Source organism: Oncorhynchus clarkii, chromosome 2 (assembly GCF_045791955.1).
Source record: "Oncorhynchus clarkii lewisi isolate Uvic-CL-2024 chromosome 2, UVic_Ocla_1.0, whole genome shotgun sequence".
NCBI classification, from domain to species: domain Eukaryota; kingdom Metazoa; phylum Chordata; class Actinopteri; order Salmoniformes; family Salmonidae; genus Oncorhynchus; species Oncorhynchus clarkii.
Genome location: NC_092148.1, coordinates 45,040,649 through 45,058,170, shown reverse-complemented (window position 1 = coordinate 45,058,170; position 17,522 = coordinate 45,040,649). Strand labels below are relative to the sequence as shown.

General features: G+C 41.9%; 1 protein-coding gene across 2 annotated transcripts in view; it reads left to right on the top strand.

The window, feature by feature from the left end:
* The window catches only part of LOC139368361 (leucine rich repeat and Ig domain containing 1a), a 258,993-nt gene that overhangs the window by 194,943 nt on the left and 46,528 nt on the right, over window positions 1-17,522 (top strand). Inside the window, exon 1 of one of the 2 annotated variants that reach the window (XM_071107141.1) lies at window positions 12,887-13,301. The exons of the other annotated variant lie outside the window; for it this stretch is intronic. The gene's annotated coding sequence lies outside the window, so the exon portion shown is untranslated. Of the gene's footprint in view, window positions 1-12,886; window positions 13,302-17,522 lie in introns of those variants that run through there. 2 annotated transcript variants of the gene reach the window in all.

The following is a 17,522-nucleotide window of genomic DNA, read 5'->3' as shown; positions in this document are numbered from 1 at the left end:
TTGAGCAGACACATGCACATTTGTGGCCTGCTGGAGGTCATTTTGCAGGGCTTTGGCAGTGCTCCTCCTGCTGCTCCTTGCACAAAGGCGGAGGTAGCGGTCCTGCTGCTGAGTTGTTGCCCTCCTACAGCCTCCTCCACGTCTCCTAATGTACTGGCCTGTTTCCTGGTAGCGCCTCCATGCTCTGGACACTATGCTGACAGATACAGCAAACCTTCTTGCCACAGCTCGCATTGATGTGCCATCCTGGATGAGCTGCACTACCTGAGCCACTTGTGTGGGTTGTAGACTCTGTCTCATGCTACCACTAGAGTGAAAGCACCACCAGCATTCAAAAGTGACCAACACATCAGCCAGGAAGCATAGGAACTGAGAAGTGGTCTGTGGTCACCACCTGCAGAACCACTCCTTTATTGGGGGTGTCTTGCTAATTGCTTATAGTTTTTTCCATTTGCACAACAGCATGTGAAATTTATTGTCAATCAGTGTTGCTTCCTAAGTGGACAGTTTTATTTCACAGAAGTGTGATTGACTTGGAGTTACATTGTGTAGTTTAAGTGTTCACTTAATTTTTTTGATCCGTGTATATTTGGGTGGCAAACTTGTGCATTTTTTTACGTTATTGGGCGATGGTGTTCTGCAGTGCCTTTTTTTGTGTCCAACATTTATTTATATTAAAAAACAAACGTGTTAACAACCAAATATCGTTAACTTGTTGTAACTCCCATCCCGTGAACGGGATCGTTGTCTCTGACACTAATTAGCATAACACAACGGACATAAATATTACTAGAAAATATTCCTATTCATGAAAATCACAAGTGAAATATATTGAAACACAGCATAGCCTTTTGTTAATCACCCTGTCATCTCAGATTTTCAAAATATGCTTTACAGCCAAAGCAAGACAAGCATTTGTGTAAGTTTATCGATAGCCTAGCATAGCATTATGTCCAGCTAGCAGCAGGTAACTTGGTCACGAAAATCAGAAAAGCAATCAAATTAAATTGTTTACCTTTGACGAGCTTCTGATGTTTTAATTCACGAGACTCCCAGTTAGATAGCAAATGTTCCTTTTTTGAAGGCGAAATAGCTCCGTTTGTTCCTCACGTTTGGCTGAGAAATCGCCCGGAAATTGCGGTCACGAAAACGCCTAAAAATATTCCAAATTGGCTCCATAATATCGACAGAAACATGGTAAACGCTGTTTATAATCAATCCTCAAGGTGTTTTTCAAATATCTATTCGATAATATATCCACCGGGACAATTGGTTTTTCAGTAGGACCGATTGGAAAAATGGCTACCTCTGTATTTTACACGAGAATCACTCTGAGCCATCAGGTGACCACTTACACATTGCAGCCGCTTACGAGTATTCTTCAACATAAAGGCATGAAACTACGTCACAATGCTGTAGACACCTTGGGGAATACGTAGAAAAACTAATCTGGTTGATAGCCCATTCACTGCTCAATAGGGACGCATTGGAACGCAGAGCTTTCAAAATAAGAGGCACTTTGGGATTGGATTTTTCTCAGGCTTTCGCCTGCAACATCAGTTCTGTTATACTCACAGACAATATTTTTACAGTTTTGGAAACTTTTGAGTGTTTTCTATCCTAAGCTGTCAATTATATGTATATTCTAGCATCTTGTCCTGACAAAATATCCTGTTTACTTTGGGTACATTTCTTTTCCAAAAATGAAAATACTGCCTCCTAGTCACAACAGGTTTTAATCAACCAGGTTATTACCAAAAAACATATAATAGTGGCCTTACGTTTATTTTACATTTTTGATTAATCCCAATGTTGTTTTCTATGTGTCACGTTCTGACCTTAGTTCTTTTATTATGTCTTTGTTTTAGTATGGTCAGGGCGTGAGTTGGGTGGGTTGTCTATGTTTGTTTTTCTATGTTGTGCTTTGCGTTTGGCCTGGTATGGTTCTCAATCAGAGGCAGGTGTCGTTAGTTGTCTCTGATTTAGAATCATACTTAGGTAGCCTTTTTTCACCTGTGTTTCGTGGGTGATTCTTTTCAGTTCTGTGTTTTGTATTTCACCGTTCAGGACTGTTTTGTGTTCATATAATAACACTTACCACGCTGCGCATTGGTCCTCCGATCCTTCTTACTACTCCTCCTCAGAAGAGGAGGACAAGAATCGTTACACTATGCTTGTTTTCGCTTAATACTTTGGGATACTGGTCGGATTTCATGAGGGTTTCCAGAATGGAGTAAAGGTGTATTTGTCTTTTTTTTTGTGGTATTGATGAAGGTATTTAATTGGGGAATGGGGATACATTTTCACGATGGGAAATTAATTAATCAGTAAATGTGGGAAATCCCAGGTGCAACTGCATTGTATTTGCAGCTTTAACGAGTCTGAATTATGATCATCAAGGATATCAACCACCTGAAACACGGCCTGTTTATCACGATGTCATCCATAAGGTGAGGTCAGTACAGGTGCATCAAAGGTGGGACCGAGAGACTGAAAAACAGGTTCTATCTCAAAGCCATCTGACTGTTAAATAGCCATCATTAGCTGGCTACCACCTGGTTACTCAACCCTGCACTTTAGAGGCTGCTGACCTATGTACAGAGAAATGGAATCAGGGTTCACTTTAATGTTTACATACTGCTTTACTAATTTGATATGTATGTACTGTATTCTATTGTATTTTAGTCAATGCCATTCTGACATTGCTCATCCTAATATTTATATATTTCTTAATTCCATTCTTTTACTTTTATATTTGTGTGTATTGTTGTATGTTAGATACTACTGCACTGTTGGAGTTAGGAACACAAGCATTTCCCTACACCAGCAATATCATCTGCTAAATATGTGTGTCACCAATACAATTTGATTTGATAAATTAAGCCATATCAATGCAGTTAAACAGGTTAATATAAAATAATGAATTATGTTGGCTTACAATTATGGCACTTCCAAGGCTGTTTCATGATGATTATTATGGTTGGGTACATCATGTTATATACTTAGACTATTGTAACAAGGCATATGCCAGCATTGTAGGACCTACTGCCACTGCCCAGAGGACTATTAGGCTTTCATGGTAATGGCCATTAGAGCTCACTTTGCCACGTATGAGGCCTGGTTAGAATCCCTGTTGCAGCTTTCACTTTCTTCTGCTACACTGGTGGCAGCGTTGGGATCACATCCAGCTCACGTTTAGTTATGGGATCTAGTGGTGGGAAGCATTCTGTTTTTCAACATTGTGTTGGGTGTAATTACATTGACATATCTAGTGATATAAGCAATAATGGGTGTGAAGGAAAGAAGTAGTCACTACAGGTGTGATCAAGTTACCTGAAGCTCAATGGAAAGGGCTATGCTCTGACCAGTTATTCAGAAGAAAATCCTCTGACTGTCTAATTTACTTACCAGTGTGGACCCAAAGCAAACACATTCTACACATTTACAAACTACCTGTTTAAAGTGTCTGTCACGATCGTCGTATGGAGTAGAAGGTGAGGATCAAAACGCAGCGTGGTTAGTATACATTCTTCTTTATTGAAGAAAGAACATGAAGTAAACTGAACCAAAACAAAAAACGACCGTGAAGCTATAATAAGAAAACTGTGCTGACACAAGCAACTAACATAGACATAGATAATCACCCACTAAGTACCCACAGAATATGGCAGCCTAAATATGGTTCCCAATCAGAGACAACGATAGACAGCTACCTCAAATTGAGAACCAATCTAGGCAACCATAGACATACAATTTATCTAGAAAGGAAAAAGCCCCATAAACATACAAAACCCCTAGACAAGATAAAACACCTACAGCACCCATGTCACACCCTGACCTAACCAGAATAACAAGGAAAACAAAGAACTAAGGTCAGGGTATGACAGTGTCATGACAACCATGGTGTTCTTCTGTTCCTGAAGCTTATATATCAAATAACCTGACAATGATCCACATCATATGCACTGCCAACACAACCAGCCTTTTTTAGGAGGAAAACTAGTAATATGAATCACTGTTGATCCCTCCTGTTATGAGATGGATGTAGGATTTTCTACGGCCAAGAATCAAGGCCTTTCCCAGTCATGACGGACGAAGCTAGGCCCCTCTTGGTTCTTATTGCCAAAGGCTGAACTGGGGTTACAGTGCCTTCGCAAAGTATTCAGACCCGTTGACTTTTTCCTTTATTTTGTTACATTACATACTTATTCTAAAATGCATTAAATAAAACAATTCCTCAGCAATCTACATGCAATACCCCATAATGATAAAGCAATTTTTTCAAATGTATTAAACATGAAAAACCTGAAATACCTTATTAAAATAAGTATCCAGACGCTTTGCTATGAGACTACACATTTAGCTCAGGAGCATCATTTTTCCATTGATCGTCCTTGATGTTTCTACAACTTAATTGGAGTCCACCTGTGGTAAATTAAATTGTTTGGACATGATTTGGAAAGGCACACACCTGTCAGTAAAAGGCACATGACAGCCCGCTTGGAGTTTGGCAAGTGGGCTGTGATGTGCATCATGGCTTCGGGACATGTCTCTGAATGACCATGAGTGGCCCAGCCAGAGCCCGGACTTGAACCCGTTCGAACATCTCTGGAGAGACCTGAAAATAGCTGTGCAGCAACGCTCTCCATCCAACCTGACAGAGTTGAGAGGATCTGCAGAGAAGAATGGGTAAAGGGTCTAAATACTTATGTAAATGTGATACATATGTGACATATCTATATATATATATGCAACATTTTCTACAAATGATTTTGCTTGGTCATTATGGGGTACTGTGTATAGATTGATGTGGGAAAGAAAAAAAAAAAATATGAATGCATTTTAGAATAAGGCTGTGACCTAACAAAATGTGGAAAAAGTTCAAGGGGTCTGAATACTTTTCGAAGGCAAGGTACATGTCAGACTCTCCTACTGCTGCTGACATTGAACATAGCTTAGGTTTAGGGCGAATTAATTAATTTGAAATGTATCCCAAAGCAAAAGCAATTGTAGAATATTTTGCTAATTTATTTAAAAAATACACAGTACCGCATAATGACAGAGCAAAAGCATTTGTAGAAAGTGTTGCTCTTTTTTTTAAAATAATACATATACACTGCTCAAAAAATAAAGGGAACACTAAAATAACACATCCTAGATCTGAATGAATGAAATGTTCTTATTAAATACTTTTTTCTTTACATAGTTGAATGTGCTGACAACAAAATCACACAAATTATCAATGGAAATCAAATGTATCAACCCATGGAGGTCTGGATTTGGAGTCACACTCAAAAATAAAGTGGAAAACCACACTACAGGCTAATCCAACTTTGATGTAATGTCCTTAAAACAAGTCAAAATGAGGCTCAGTAGTGTGTGTGGCCTCCACATGCCTGTATGACCTCCCTACAACGCCTGGGCATGCTCCTGATGAGGTGGCGGATGGTCTCCTGAGGGATCTCCTCCCAGACCTGGACTAAAGCATCCGCCAACTCCTGGACAGTCTGTGGTGCAGGGAGCGAGACATGATGTCCCAGATGTGCTCAATTGGATTCAGGTCTGGGGAACGGGCGGACCAGTCCATAGCATCAATGCCTTCCTCTTGCAGGAACTGCTGACACACTCCAGCCACATGAGGTCTAGAATTGTCTTGCATTAGGAGGAACCCAGGGCCAACCGCACCAGCATATGGTCTCACAAGGGGTCTGAGGATCTCATCTCGGTACCTAATGGCAGTCAGGCAACCTCTGGCGAGCACATGGAGGGCTGTGCGGCCCCCGAAAGAACTTCCACCCCACACCATGACTGACCCACCGCCAAACCGGTCATGCTGGAGGATGTTGCAGGCAGCAGAACGTTCTCCACGGCGTCTCTAGACAGGGCGCCAGTGGCGAATTTGCCAATCTTGGTGTTCTCTGGCAAATGCCAAACGTCCTGCACGGTGTTGGGCTGTAAGCACAACCCCCACCTGTGGACGTCGGGCTCTCATACCACCCTCATGGAGTCTGTTTCTGACCGTTTGAGCAGACACATGCACATTTGTGGCCTGCTGGAGGTCATTTTGCAGGGCTCTGGCAGTGCTCCTCCTACTCCTCCTTGCACAAAGGCAGAGGTAGCGGTCCTGCTGCTGGGTTGTTGCCCTCCTACAGCCTCCTCCACGTCTCCTGATGTATTGGCCTGTCTCCTGGTAGCGCCTCCATGCTCTGGACACTACGCTGACAGACACAGAAAACCGTCTTGCCACAGCTCGCATTGATGTCCCATCCTGGATGAGCTGCACTACCTGAGCCACTTGTGTGGGTTGTAGACTCCGTCTCATGCTACCACTAGAGTGAAAGCACCACCAGCATTCAAAAGTGACCAAAACATCAGCCAGGAAGCATAGGAACTGAGAAGTGGTCTGTGGTCACCACCTGCAGAACCACTCCTTTATTTGGGATGTCTTGCTAATTGCCTATGGTTTCCACCTGTTGTCTATTCCATTTGCACAACAGCATGTGAAATGTATTGTCAATCAGTGTTGCTTCCTAAGTGGACAGTTTGATTTCACAGAAGTGTGATTGACTTGGATTTACATTGTGTTGTTTAAGTGTTCCCTTTATTTTTTTGAGTAGTGTGTATATATATGTATTAATTTTTTAATAAATTAGCAAAGCAACCTAATTAATTTCAGAGTCTCCTATACCACTATGCCCTACATATTATACCCCATAGGTTGTAAATAACCCCTTTTTTATGCTGATATAACCTGTATCATTATTATAGGGATGTGAAACCCATACCCGATTGGCTTCAGACTGAGCATTTCTCACTGGAAATTGCTGCTGACATTGAACATAGCTTAGTGTTAATTAAGATATTTAATTCATTTCAAACTCTATAAAACCACTATTCTTGGCTTCAGACTGAGCATTTCTCACCATTTATTTATGGAGAGCCATTTTTGTTTTATAACCGGTAGTGTTCATTTATTTACATTAGTGTGTTGATTAATTATTGCTTTCTTCAGTGGAAAAACAGAATGTGTAAAAATGCCAAATATACAAAAAGCTAAATCAAGCAGAGATTTTTGACTATTTAACCATGTCAATCATTACTGAAAAATGCATACTACAAACATTTAACCAGTTAAAGATAATGAGTACATGACAACTAGATACAAATATTTATAAAAAATTATTAACACAAAAGTCAAGAGTTTTCTGTAACATGGTGTGTGTGTGTGTGTTATGGTGTGTATTATAATGTCCCATCCCCCAATCAAATACCTTCATCATCATATTTTTCTCCAATCAGGCAACCCTCATAAAATTCAACATAGCTTTGGATAAAATGCATTATGAAAGCAATGGTGTAATGTACACTAAAAAGTGGAACCTTGTATTAAATGCCTTATGAAGAAAATTGTGTAATGTAGGTTCCACGAAATACGAAGTACATTATGAAGAAAATCACATAGGCCTATTGTTGCCTACACCGAAAAAGGGCCTTTCGGACTACAAGTGCACCAGTATCCCAAGTATTAAGTGAAAACATGCATAAAAAACAGTATTGGCATTAATAAAAAATAAATAAACATTGTAATTATTTCGGTGACAACAAGGTTGATTAACAATATTGGGTTGTTAACACATTTTTTTTAATTTTATATAAATGTGGGACACAAAAGAAAGTCCTATCATATATTGCTCTAATACATTTCAAAATATTGTTCCGAAGTATGCCCCCCAAAAATGTATTTTCCTATGAATGAAGTCGCACAAAAATGTGTCTTTTCACACAAATTAAGCCACACAAAAAAACGCACACAATCTGTTGAAATATTTTTTGTACATATTTGAAAGAATTCAGTGTGCTATTGTGTTGATTGGTGCCATGCTGTGGCACATGCAGTGCTTTTCAAAATGTCGAACAAGTTTCAATGACCTCGAGTAAAAATCTTTGCATCATGCTAAACCCACATCAATACCCCACTAACATGCATGCATGACGATTCAAACATTCATGTGACTACTAAAAACACCACAGGTCAAATAATAATGGACGTTGCACCTTCAAACACATTGAAACGTCTCTACTGTTACATCTGTTGTTGTTATGTTGTGTTAAAGCTCAGCATAGGCTCCTTCTCCATCAAGACACATTTGATGCCTCCCAAGTGCATCACAGTGCTTGAGGCGACACTAGAGACACGGGTTCGATCCCAGGCTGTGTCACAGCCGGCCGTGACTGGGATAGGGGAAGGTTTGGCTGGCCGGGATGTCCTTGTCCCATCTCCCTCTAGCGACTCCTTGTGGCGGGCCGGCATGCCTGCAATCAGACTTCAGTCTCCGACACATTTGGTGCGGCTGGCTTCCGGGTTAAGGGAGCAGTGTGTCTTGGCAGAGTCGTGTTTCAGAAGACGCACGGCTCTTGTCCTTCACCTCTCCCTAGAAAAAGGTTCCGGAGGACGGGCTGCCTTCTGAGAATTCGTAGGCGATCGAATAAACCCCCACTTCCTTCCATTCTGATAGCAAACGTGCAATCTCTGGAGAATAAAATAGATTACCAACGGGACATTCAAAACTGTAATATCTTATGCTTCACAGAGTCGTGGCTGAACGACGACACTATCAATATACAGCTTGCTGGTTATATGCTGCACCGACAGTGTCACGACTCTGACCGAAGGTGGCTACCCTTCCCGTTCGGGTGGGGCTCGGCGGTCGTCGTCGCCGGCCTACTAGCTGCCACTGATTATTTTCTCCCCCTCCTTATGTGTTTATTGAGTACACCTGTTTTGAGTTGGTTATAATTAGTGAGGCTTTATTAGTCAGCAGGCCCACCTGGTTCTTTGTGCGGGATTGATTATTGTAACCCTGGTGTTTGCATTAGATGTACATGTTTGTGTATTTAGTGCTAGGCTGTTTTCGTTTCCCTGTGTCTGGGGCATTTGGTTTGAGCACCCGTAAGTGGGTTGACCGTAGTTCACCGTGTGTGCATTAAAGTAGCACTTTATTGAACTCTGCTTTCCTACGCCTGATTTCACCCTCACGACACCCAGGATCTTACAGGCAGGATAGAAAAGCAATGTCTGGTAAGACAAGGTGCGGCGGACTATGTATTTTTGTAAATAACAACTGGTGCACGATATCTAAGGAAGTCTCGAGCTTTTGCTCGCCTGGGATAGAGCATCTCATGATAAGCTGTAGACCACACTATCTACCTAGAGAGTTTACATAGCACCACAGTCAGAGATGGCACTAAGATAGCAATGAATGAGCTAATGAGTATTCTGCCATAAGTAAACAAGAAAACACTCACCCAGAGGCGGCGCTCCTAGTAGCCGGGGACTTTAATGCAGGGAAACTTAAATCCGATTCACCAAATTTCTATCAGCATAAAAACTCTTTACTCTTTACTCCACACACAAACCTCTCCCTTGCCCTGCATTTGGCAAATCCGACCATAATTCTATCCTCCTGATTCCTGCTCACAAGCTAAAATTAAAGCAGGAAGCACCAGTGACTAGATCAATAAAAAAGTGGTCAGATGAAGCAGATGCTAAGCTACAGGACTGTTTTGCTAGCACAGACTGGAATATGTTCTGGGATTCCTCCGATGGCATTGAGGAGTACACCACATCAGTCATTGGCTTCATCAATAACTGCATTGATGACGTCATCCCCACATTGACCATACATACATACCCCAACCAGAAGCCATGGATTACAGGCAACATCCGCAATGAGCTAAAGGCTAGAGCTGTCGCTTTCAAGGAGCGGGACTCTAACCCGGAAGCTTATAAGAAATCCCGCTATGCCCTCCGATGAACCATCAAACAGGCAAAGCGTCAATACAGGACGAAGATCGAATCATACTACTGACGTTTGTCGGATGTGGCAGGGCTTGCAAACCATTACAGACTTCAAAGGGAAGCACAGCCGAGAGCTGCCATGTGACACGAGCCTACCCCAGACGAGCTAAACTACTTATATGCTCGCTTTGAGGCAAATAACACTGAAACATACATGAAAGCATCAGCTGTTCCGGAAGACTTCGTGATCACGCTCTCCGCAGCTGACGTGAGTAAGACCTTTAAACAGGACAACATTCACAAGGCCGCAGGGTCAGATGGATTACCAGGACGTGTACTGCGGGCATGCGCTGACCAACTGGCAAGTGTCTTCACTGACATTTTCAACCTCTCCCTGTCCGGGTCTGTAATACCAACATGTTTTAAGCAGACCACCATAGTGCCTGTGCCCAAGAACACTAAGGTAACCTGCCTAAATGACTACCGAACTGTAGAACTTTGTGCTTTGTGCTTTGAAAGGCTGGTCATGGCTCACATCAAAACTATTATCCCAGAAACCCTAGACCCACTCCAATTTGCATACCGCCCTAAAAGATCTACAGATGATGCAATCTCTATTGCACTCCACACTGCCCTTTCCCACCTGGACAAAAGGAACACCTATGTGAGAATGCTATTCATTGACTACAGCTCAGCGTTCAACACCATAGTGCCCTCAAAGCTCATCAATAAACTAAGGACCCTGGGACTAAACACCTCCCTCTGCTAATGGACGGGTCTCCCCTAGGTGGTAAGGGTAGGTAACAACACATCCCCCACGCTGATCCTCAACACAGGGGACCCTCAGGGGTGCGTGCTCAGTCCCCTCCTGTACTCTCTGTTCATTCATGACTGCACGGCCATGCACGACTCCAACACCATCATTAAATTTGCTGATGACACAACAGTGGTATCAGTGGCCTGATCACCAACAACAATGAGACAGCCTATAGGGAGGAGGTCAGAGACCTTGTCATGTGGTGCCAGGACAACAACCTCACCCTCAACGTGATCAAGACAAAGGAGATGATTGTGGACTACAGGAAAAAGAGAACCCAAGAGGGCACAACAAAACCTATTAACCCTCAGGAGACTGAAAAGAATTGGCATGGGTCCTCAGATCCTCACAAGTTTCTACAGCTGCACCATCGAGAGCATCCTGACTGGTTGCATCATTGCCTGGTATGGCAACTGCCCAGTACATCACTGGGGCCAAGCTTTCTGCCATCCAGGATCTCTATATCAGGCGGTGTTAGGAAGAACCTAAAAATTGTCAAAGACTGCAGCCACCCTAGTCATAGACTGTTCTCTCTGCTACCGCACGGCAAGCGGTACCGGAGCGCCAAGTCTAGGTCCAAGAGGCTTCTAAATAGCTTCTACCCCCAAGCCATAAGACTCCTGAACATCTAGTCAAATGGCTACCCAGACTATTTGCATTGCCCCCCCCCCCCCTCTTTTACACTGCTGCTACATCTGTTGTTGTCATCTATGCGTAGTCACTTTAATAACTCTACCTACACATACATATTACCTCAACTAACCAGTGCCCCCACACATTGACTCTGTACCGGTACACCCCTGTATATAGTCTCGCTATTGTTGTTTTGCTACTGCTCTTTACTTATTTATTTCTTATTTTTATAAACTGCATTGTTGGTTAGGGGCTCGTAAGTAAGCATTTCACTGTAAGGTCTACACCTATTGAATTCGGCGCATTTGACTAATAATATTTTATTTGAAATTAGGGATAAAAAAAAATTGGGGTCAAAGTTTAGAAAAATCTAAAAAACATTTAGTCTGCGAAAAAAGAAAGAAAGAAAATACATTATATTGAGGAAGACAGGAACAAAATCATAGAACTGGCTTTACATTTCACTTGGACCATTCACAAACTCTTCCCTCGTGCTAAAGTTGACTGTTTCTGTCTCCCTCACTGATTTTCGATTCCCATATAGCTGGGAGAGCTGGTGATATGACGGTGCAATTATGTCCAGTCAATGTATTGCTCCGGAAAGCTGAGGCATGTTTCCCCACGGAGTGGTTGAACACATAGGCCAATGCCTCAAAAAACACCTTGTCCTCAAAGCCAGGGCCTCTTGCCCATGCGTGAACTGATGCTGATGACATTCACATGTAGCTGGGATGCCTTGGTGGCAAAAGTTGCACTGAGGGGTCCACAGATTCCATGCAAGAGGCTGGGGAACACATGGAGTGGAGGAAAAGTATTTTAACACCATGAGACAAGTACATTAGATACATCCAAAATGGTAGTGCACTCTCAACATGAATATAAATCACAAAGTGTGGGTGGGGCAATGTTGTAAGGCTTTTTCAGTATTATCTGAAAAAGCAAAGGTACTTGCATTAAGTGGAATGGTGAGGTATACTTTGATCAATATATAGATACATAACATTTATTTCAATTGCAGAGACCAATGAGCCATTATATCGTCCTCCTCAACATTATCTGAGAGCATGTGTCATGGCATTTCCAAAATCCCTGTAAATGTTGAGGAGTCAGAGTGTGTGGATTATTTGAGGCAGACAGTGCCACCAGGTCTTCAAAATAAGTACTGCTTTCTTTACAGAAAAGGCACAGGCGCTATTTTTTAGAAACCTATATGTTAAAGACTTAATTATCTTAACTGTATTTAAATCAGATACACTACATTCAGGTTCATGGACTAGCATCATCCCTCAGTCTTCAAGTGATGAAGGTTTATTGAAGACCATTGGGTTTACTTGGAGTGCATACCCACTGATATGAATGAATGGCCCTATAGGCTATGTCTTTATAATCTCATTTAATGAAAACTGCATTACTAAGTAGGGAGTTTTGAGTTTAATCATCCAATCGATGCATCACTCTGGTCGCTCTAAAATAAGTGTCTGTGGGATGAATAGGCAAAATCACGTGCAAATTAATATGCGTCAAACATGCGTGAGAACACTAATCTACATACACTGACTGTGGTCCGAACAAGGTGCATGCATCAGTGTTGTGCCTCCCTCAACTCTGAGGACAAGAAAGCGAACTGCAGCTACAGACGACAGTCACACAATATCCATCTCGAGTCTGACCGTGCAGACTTGCCTCAAGGAGAGAGAACAGTGTTCTTAGGAACGAATGCGTGGGAGTTGCTCACTTCACTCGCATCCTTTTCCTAGTGGACGATTGAAGGCGCATTGGGAGCCCCTTTCCGACCGAGGGATAGCGAGCTGGCGGAGAGAGGAACCAGTGCGTCGTCGGTAGACAGAAGAACAAGGCAGTTCCTCCGGACTATCCATTTCTATTAAGTAACAGGCGGTGTCGGAATCTGGGGGAACCGTGTTTTTTTTTTTTTAATTTATCGTGTCTTTCAAAGCAATGGACTCGAGATAGGGGGTCTCAATTTGCCTCTTTCTTGACAGGGAGTTGCCGTTGGGAGATATGCGTAAGGATGTTTGGAAACAGCAGTAGTAGGTGAGTATCCCTTTAGACTCGCCCGCTGCTAGTATTGTTGCGGTGGTACCAACCTGATCAATTTAGAAAGGACACTCGAAATGGATACCATTTATATTAATGTTCAATTGATGTCAATAATGAGTACGTTTACATGCATATTAATAACTCGATATTAAACTGATTATTGCAGTAGGCCGAGTATGGCATTATTAATGCCATTTGTTTATCTTAATCGGCGTAAAGTCATATTTGATGCAAGCATATACCAATTAAAACATTGGTTTCTGAGCAATCTTTCGAATTATTAAGACGTGTAACGTTACGTTTCAGTGGTGTATTTGATTTGCGCATGTGCTAGCAAGAGCAGCGCGAGCCTCCTTCTTTTGCCCCAGTGAAGTGAGTTCGGAAAAATGGAAAGTATGCATTTTAGAAATAGTTTTCCCATACAAACGTTATACGTCCGAACTCGGAATCAATTATTTTTCACAAAAATAACATGGTCGCTGTGGTAGAACGTTTATTTTGATTGGCGATTTTCTGCATGTATCAAAGTCCCATCAGCTAGTCTGATTTCAGATGTGTGCATGTAAACAGGTTTTTATCGAGAAATCGTTATTCTTGCAACGCATGCACATGTTTACATCGAACTATTACATTACTATTCACAATTATCGTATTATTGTGTGCATGTAACCATTACTCAGTGTCGGCCAAAAGTCGTGTTACAGACGGTGCAAGGGGAGAGAGCAGGGCGGGCTCCGGTTTACTAGACTGGTGCGTGGGTTTCGAAATATGTATTGTAGCCTTTCCAAATCGGTATCCAAATACAGACTGTATTTCAAACCATTTAGATGCGTAAATGCCTCCGTTTTCTTATTACCACAATTCATTAAAATGTGTGGTCATTGTGAAAACGTACACCTGACTATGATTAATTAAATTGCCTTTAATAATGTTCCAATACAATATTAATTATGTACTTGATTTATAGAGACTGAAAGCTGAATGTTGTACGTTTCCCTGACAATAGTAAGGAATTTGAATAGGCAGTAGGCAGTATAAATAGTAGAGATATTCACATCCTCTTCAGGTGAATTACCAAACCATTCATGTGCTAATTCAAGTGTAGTAACCTTTTCTAATTCATCCTGTGTACGTGTAGGTATGATTGAGATAATTAAGACTATACCCTCTAGATAGACTACTGAAAAAGGGGTACCAGTTGGTGATTCAGGACATGTATTTCTCTCTCTCCCTCCTCTCTTTCTGTTCTCTGTGTGTGTGTGTGCCATGATAGTGTATGCGTGTGTGTGATCTTTCTGTGTGGCGTGTGTGTTATCAGTGAGGATGATGAAGGATGAGTATATTCAGTATCATAAAAGGTTTCTCGCCTATGCCCGTGAAAATGTATGGATTACAACTCAGTCACACTGTGACGCAGGAGTGAGCTTTGTGATCAGTCATATTTTATTTATAGGGAAAAGAGTATTTGAAAAGAGGCAGATGGCTCTCACTACATGTGCAGCATAATAACCACTCATTGTTCTTATGTTGTTGATTTCGTTGGAATAATGTGCATCCAAAATTAGTCTCAATGCTGGTTGCCATAATGTTAGTTGATCAAGTATGCAGCTAAAATGTGTTTTTATCCAAGACCATATCTTGCATATTTAACTTGAGCATAATGCTACATTGTTCCTTTGTTGTAGCCTATCTGGATTCTAATGTCTGTCCCCTTTTTTAAAACAAATACTAGTTTCTTATTGTCATAACTATACATCATATACATATTATATCATAAGTCTGTGCGATGCTGGTGCCCTTCTGACATTCATAAACTGATGTATTTTGGGTTATAAATAGCCTAAGGGAGGAGAGAAACAGGGAGAGCAGCTTCACTGTAGATGTCATCTCAGATAATAAAGCAGCATCCCTGCTATCTGTGAAACACAAGCCATGTAGATGATGGATGCTTGAACTCTGGAGATGTTGGAGACAGCTTAACATCTGCAAGGGTGTGGCAGTGTGTATTCTCATTGTTTTCACCAATATTGTTGTTGTTTGTTCCATAAGAGCTTTTGGTTGTATGCCTATCTGGGCATTAAATCAAGGGGGCTGCTGCTAACCGCAGCTGATAGTAGGCTAAGTGTTATCCGCTTTATCCAATCACCCTGCCTTCATTAAACAAATTAAAGCTTGGCAACCTTGCTGTTGCACTGCCTGTCAATGGCGTTCACCATTTCACCCCCGATGAAGGATAGACAGATGCAGATTAAATGCCCCAGTATCTGTGTGTAAGATGTCGACGATGAGTATAACATTTCTCCTCAGGAAGGGCTCAGACACACCAATAGCGTTTGCTGTCGGAGAGTACTTAGCAATTCTGAACGTAATTTGAGAACCGAGTGCGCAACGATCAACAGCGGGTGGTACCTAAAACACAGGGCGCTGAACGATTGGCAGACCAACTCTAGATTCACATTAGGTGCGAAGTGTGCAAGCCTTAATGCCCAGGAAGCTCTGATTCAAACTCCCATTAAACAGCTTTGCAAGCATTATAATGTCAAAATATGTGTAGTTTCGCTGAGCACCCAACTATCTTCTTTTACACCCGTTACGGCCGTTATGTACTTCCAAAAAAGGTTGAAATATTTTTATATCATAAGGAAGAACACACCGGACGTAATGGGAGTAAAGGAAAGTAGTTGCTCAGTGAAACTCCATCTTTGGTGAGTAACAAACTTATTTTGACAACATAATGCTTGCAGAGCTGTCTAATGGGAGTTTGAATCGGAGCTTCCTGGGCGTTAGAGAGGAGACACGTCATACTCATTGTCGACATCTCTAATGTACAGATACTGGGGCAACCCAACCCCAAAGCAGATGTTATAATATATTACTGGGTTCTTATGCCTACCCATATATACTCTACATGGGTAGGCACTTAGCAACCGGCAATAAAGGAATTTTCCTTATAGTATATTTGTTGTGACAAATGCAAAGCTTACACTTAATACCATTAGGTTTTGACATATTTGATGGTTACATTGTCTTTATTTGATCAAATACAGTCCGATATTCCCATGTCATGCATGCAGTAAACCATACATAATCTCAACATCAAGAGGGGATTATTGCTGCATTATAATCACCTTCATCAGATTTTGCATTTTGACTGGTTGCAATTCAATATGTAACCTGTGTCTAGTACATAGCCACGTTTGAGGTTGGGAAAAAAACGAAAAACCAGACAGTACAACCTAAAGTACTCACCTACAAACTTATTTTGACAACATAATGCTTGCAGAGCTGTCTAATGGGAGTTAGACCTCAAGGTTGGGAAATAAGTGTAGCGTGTAAATAAGACAACATGACTGAAGGCTTGACAACCTACAGTGCAGTACTTAGTTCCACCAAATGACCAGCAGTGCCAGTGAGTCTAATATTGGCTTATGATGTGTTCCAGTGTCGCTGAGAGACACTCATCCTTGGTGTAACGCTGACACCTTCTGCTGTGTTGACAAGGTGTTTATTAGTCCCCGTTGTGAGGCTGTCATTTGGTAATTTCTGTGATGACATAGCACATTATTTTCAGTTGACATAGGGGAGACCAATTAAGTTGTTTACTTGGCCCTTTTCACCCGATGCTACCTCAATGTTGTCAGTGTAATGCCTCAAGGCAAATGCATTGTTCAAAGGACAGTTCGAGGCTAGCACTGAGTTTGTTAGCGGGAGGTGTCTTTTTTATTTGGTTTCCAATCTCCTCTGTACCTCCGTGTTTGTCCTTGGTAGTCCTCCTTTGAATCTTAGTAGCAGCAGTCTCCTCTGTGTGATTCATTCCAGGACAGCCATATGCAATTTTTCAAGGTCTGCTGGAGTGGCGGTGGCAGTGTTTGTTAAGATGCTGTGTTGCAGTGTTTCATGTTGCCTCAGTTGTGGACTCCAGCAGTGAGCTGCATTTCTCCTTCTGGTGTGAAATCCTCCCGAGCAGCTTGATGTGGATGGTTTGTCTTCAAATGTGTCACTTGGGGAACAGTTGTTTTACATTGCCTTATCCCTCTCTCCTCTTCTCTCCGCTCAGTCAGGGTTGAACCTCAGTATGATGACATTTATTGTTTCCTTCCATGGCCCTGAGATAAAACTCAGTGACATGTAAAACAGCCAAAGCCTAGTTCCCCCCCCCCCCCCCCCCCCTTCACATTTGATGGTGTTTATGAGGCGTCGTAACTAACTTACAAT